Source organism: Astatotilapia calliptera, chromosome 1 (assembly GCF_964374335.1).
Source record: "Astatotilapia calliptera chromosome 1, fAstCal68.1, whole genome shotgun sequence".
In the NCBI taxonomy this organism is placed as follows: Eukaryota; Metazoa; Chordata; class Actinopteri; order Cichliformes; family Cichlidae; genus Astatotilapia; species Astatotilapia calliptera.
Window position 1 is genome coordinate 8,914,859 of NC_137422.1, and position 5,312 is coordinate 8,920,170.

The 5,312-nt window shown below is 39.9% G+C and overlaps 1 long non-coding RNA gene across 1 annotated transcript; it reads right to left on the reverse strand.

Annotated features, from left to right (window-relative positions):
• Positions 1 to 279: 279 nt before the first annotated feature.
• Positions 280 to 2,961, reverse strand: LOC145430181 (uncharacterized). The gene is made up of 2 exons (XR_013910627.1): positions 2,529 to 2,961; positions 280 to 2,399 (listed from the first exon to the last, which is right to left on the reverse strand). It is a non-coding gene; the product is annotated as an uncharacterized LOC145430181 (long non-coding RNA).
• Positions 2,962 to 5,312: the final 2,351 nt, after the last annotated feature.

The following is a 5,312-nucleotide window of genomic DNA, read 5'->3' on the forward strand; positions in this document are numbered from 1 at the left end:
CGCCAGAGGTTAACACCGGTGAGATTCAGGGACACAGCACCCAGAGCAGTTCAGCAAGAAAAACCCGCCTCAAACTACATTCTCTCTTTTTTGTTTTACCGGGAGGGGTGAGGACAACTCTGGTGTCCAGCCGTGAATTTTAGCCAAAGCTTGGCCTGTCTTCTGCTGCCGTACTCAGGCTTCCAGGCTAAGAAAAAACACCTGTATGAAGACACTAAACATACATTTAGTATTTGTATAAACATAACTGCCTAAATCATTGAACTCTTGAGGAGGGTGTATTTCAGAATCAGAATCAAAATCAAAAACTTTATTGTCATTGTCATGAGACCGACGACATTAAGAATGGTCCCTGATCATTGCATCATCCCTAGTAATATCAAATATAAAAAAACAATAAAATTCAATCAATAAAATAGATAGAATACTTAAAATACTAAGTATTCCCACCGTCATGCTTCAGACCGTGCATAGATTAACACAAGAGTGGCATGGTGGACATTTTTGTAGTATTCAGATGTGTTATTGCAGTTGGATAACAGCTGTGTTTGAGTCTATTAGTCCTTGCTCTGATTGCCCTGTACCGTCTGCCTTAGGGCAACAGTTCGAACAGGGAGTGGCCAGGATGTGAGGTGTCTTTTATGATGTTTTGGGCCTTTTTAAAACAGTGGGCGTTGTTTGACTCTTTACTAACTTTAAAACCCCACCATAACAATTTCTCACTGACAAACTTCTATGCATCCATTTAAACATGCGAAGCCAGCACAAAATCACACACATACCCCTACAGCAAAGCTTTAACATAACCACAATGCAACTCCTCCCTTAAACGGGAGAAATCACCCTGAATCAACCAACTCTATATAAAACGTCAAACAAAGATAAACCACAAACATTTCTACACTTCTGTGTCTTCCACGCAGCACAATAGGCAGAAAAACACCGATTACTCACAGTCTACAACAAAAGAAAAACCTGCTCTTTTCACAACTTTCACAGCTAAAGTCAAAACTCTTACCCAGTGCCTCTGAAATAATAAAAAAATCACCAAATACTCGATTACTCTTTTCACTCGCTCCCTCTCACTCCCTTCTTCCTCATACAGCATACACGCTCGCTCCCGCGGACCCGCTCGGCCCCGCGGGCTCACTCGGCCCCCACCTTTTTCCTCTCACAGAGACAGAGAGAGACCCTTTTCCTTTTTTTTTTATTTCTCCAGCACACATACACACACAGAATCCCAACTGAGAGAAAGAGGGAGAGAAGAGAAAAGAGTTGTAGAGAGGAAGTTTTTTAGCAGGAGTTTCAGATCTAACAGATTTATACAACTTATTTACACACACCGGTAATTTATGTTCTATTTATTGATTTTAAAGGAGAATTTGGGCCAGCTGGGTTTCTGCCTCTGTTAGGCACTAATCAGCTGGGGCGCTGCTTTAAAGGTGAGTCAGCACTGAAATATCCCTTCAGGTGTTACCAAGCTTCTACCAAACCGGAGTCTGGCGGGTAACCTTGCCTAGAGCTTCCTGATAGGGGTGCTAGTTGGTTGTCACCTTGTTCACACGTCTCATTCACACTTCATACATTACCTGCAGTCACTCATTACCCTCCTTATGTATGTAATAAATGTGTAAAAAAAAAAAAAAAATTCTATGTGTGGTGTATTATTTTAACCAAAAGAGGAACCTAGTTCCTTTAATTGTGTAATCTGTGAACAACGGAGAACCAAACTGTCCTGCCCAGTGTTCCACAGCAAGCATTCAGCGTGTATTTATGTGTGTCCAATATCAAACAGAACATCAAAACATTTAAAACACTAAAATCATCGGGGTTTTAAGAAGAGATCCGTTTTCTCCTATTGATCAAAGGGACCCCTCCTATGGACTCCAACCAGTACTTCTCTTTTTTAAGTTTTAGAGGATCTTTTCTAATAAAGTCCTCTGGGCCTTCCTAACCCTTCTGTAGTTTAGAGAATATTACTAAAAAATATTCTCAAGGCCTTTAACCTTTTAATTTGTTTAGAAAGGCGTTACTAATAAACCCTTTCAAGGTCCCAGACCTGCTGAGGTATGTATCCGACACCGGAGAGCAAACCCGTCGGCTGCAACCGTGGTCAGACCTCAGTTCACTCTTATCTTTATTCACTTATTCACTTATTTCTTATTCACTTATCTCTTATTCACTTGTCTGATTCTCAACAAGCCTTAAGTAAGCCAGACAATTTTGGTTATGAATTACTAGGAGTTTGGACACTAAGTATTTTTATAATGTTCAATATAGCAGAAATAAAAGGTCTGCTTACCTTGTTTTTTGTGTGTACACAGCTTTTGTCCAAACTCCGTTCACTCAGACCACGGCCGATGTCCTCCCTCCCGTTCCAGTTTGACCTGGAGCGGATCCTGTTCGTGACGCCAATTGAAGGATATAAAAAAAACAACAACAGCAATAGAATAATATTAAACACAAAGTGAACCCGTCTTCCTTCATTAAATAGGTTCTTTTAGATGTTAAGGAGGAATTGACTTAACCAGGCTGGCGGAGAATGAAGACAACCGGACACCTGCTGCAGATGGGGAATCAGTGAACTTTTATTGAGACAGAGACAAACTCTCAACGCAGCTCACATCAAGAGATTCCTAATATTTGCTGTGAGGATGGGTATATATTCTCTAAAACTTACAGGAGGGGGTTGTGAGGAAAGTGCTGCATTAGCAGAAAAACAACTCCATAAAAGGAAAGCGGCCTTGAGTGTTCTAGTCTCTTCGCTTGCAGATATCTTTCACCTGCAGGATGAGGCGATCGCTTCTTATCGCTCTCAAGGCCAAAGTCGTGAGCACATTTTTATTACACAGTTGCACAGTAACTTTAAAGCTGAACAATATTTAAAGCTGAATAATGTTTAAAGCTGAACAATATTTAAAGCTGAATAATGTTTAAAGCTGAACAATATTTTCTTCAAGACAAAGCACATACAAACTCCAAATCACGTACTAACTCTGAAGCGCGTAAAAACTCCAAAACACGTAAAAACACGTTCAAACTCCAAAACACGTAAAAACTCAGAAGCACATAAAAACTCAAAACACGTACAAAAGACAACAGAAGTGCTCCAGGATCAACCCTGTTCTCACTCCCAAAGCGTAACATTTTACGCTAGGTGACAAATCGTCACCATATTACGTTTTCGGCTACCCACCACGTTCCTAAATGACGACCTCGGAAAAAAGAGGAAATATGAGAACCGTCTGGACTGAATCTACACATGTTTGCTCTTTTTCTTCAAATCGCTTAGAAACACGCTATTTAACATCATTATAGTCCTGGATAAGGTCAGGAATAAGGTTATGGTCAGGGCTAGGGATAAGGTTAGGTTAGGTTTAGGGCTGGAATTCAGGGCTGGAATACAGGGCTGGAACGTCTATTACCGCGGGAGCGTCATTGCACTGGATTCCAGCCATAACCCGCCGTGTACCATAAGAACGCCGAAGGTCTCCTTTCGCGTTCATCAGGAACGCCGCGGGACGTGACAAAACGTCGACATGTTACGCCTCGGGAGTGAGAACGCTCTGCCAGGATGCTAGGGGAAGTGTTGAGCTTTTGTTACCTAGTGGCTACACAAGCCAGCAAGTACCAACGACTGGATTTGGTGTGTGGTAATAACAGGTAAATGAACATTTTTTTTAATCTTATTATTTGACTATATATGAATGCTTGTGTATAAATACACAAACAATACACATATGCTTTCATGCTTTCAATTGTGTAATTTAAGTGATCTAGGTAGCTCTATTTTGGAAGTTCAGTTCATGCTAGAAATGTGTTTTGGAGTTTGTACGTGTTTTGTCTCTAGGGGCCACTGCATATATTTATATATAAACACATATATATATATATATATATATATATATAAACATATATATATATATATATATATATATATATATATATATATATATATAAATAAATCTACTTTTTTTTTACATTATTAATTCCTTTTGTGCATAATTTTATATTATTGTTAATAATAAATTAATTAAAGCAACAAAACAACCTGAAGAGCCGGTTGGGAGCCGAAAGAGCCGGCTCTTTTTAGTGAGCCGAACCGAAAGAGCCGGTTCTTTAAAAAGAGCCGGAAATCCCATCACTACTACCTGGCCCCCTGGCAAAACTTTGCTAGACCCGCCCCTGCACAGTTACCAGCTGTCAGCTACATTAAAAAAAGGATCCTGGTGTTATTTGTCTCTCAGAAACAGTTCATAACTTCCCTTCAACTCATTCATGTCACCTAAATGGTAAACCTGCTTCTCCATCACCTGTTCAGCTCTGATGATTCAGTAAGGACATCTCCTGGTTTCATCTTCATGTTTCCCTTTCACCAGATATACAAACCGATATCATGACCAGCAGCTTTTACAGCTGTGGCTCCAGCAAACATCAGCTACTAGTAGGGCTGCCACGATTAGTCGACTAGTCACGATTACTTTGACTATTAAAATCGTCAACGACTAATTTAATAGTCGACGCGTCGTTTGAGGCTTTGTAAGATCCCAAAAGACGCAGGAATAAGTAGTAGGATTTAAGAGTGTAATAACGGACTGAAACAGAAGATGGCAGCACTGCATGTACAAGGATGCCAGCTGCCGTTAAACCCCGAAGAAGAAGAAGCTGTGTCCCAGAATTCATAGCGCGGCCCAGTTCAGTTGTCAACAATGGCGGCAGCTAGTTAGTTTTAATATTACTCTTATTATTCTTTCTGGATCACAAAATAAACGATTAACATATTTTCAGGCGAGAATGTAGCTGTGTAAACCTCAAATATCTGCTCAGTTTATCAAGACACCACATATTTTCAAAAGCGCTCCGACGTTTTCGGAGACGTCTGTTACCCACCAGCTCGATAGCTAGCCGGGGGCAAGGCTCACTAGAGCCGGTGAGAACACCGGACTCCCGGCAAATCATTTTCAAACCCACCGCCGTCTTTCGCTACTCAGGTTAAACATTATATATAAGTCACTTAGATAACTTAAAAATGTTATTGTTTGGCTTTTTTTTTTTAGTATTTTATTGGTTCCTGATTAAATCGGTTTGGCTGAGATTAAAGTTAGAGTTTTTACATAGCTGAATAAACGTCAAGCAGATTAAACTCCATCGAAACAATCTGCAAGTGTCATTAAAATTTAATAAACTCTCATCTTGTCTTTATTTTTAGTTAGCACATAAACACTTAAAGCTGTAAGCTAATGATAGTTATATAAGAGCAGATGCATGCTGGTGCAATAAGCTGTATGTTTTACATCCAATGGATGCATGAT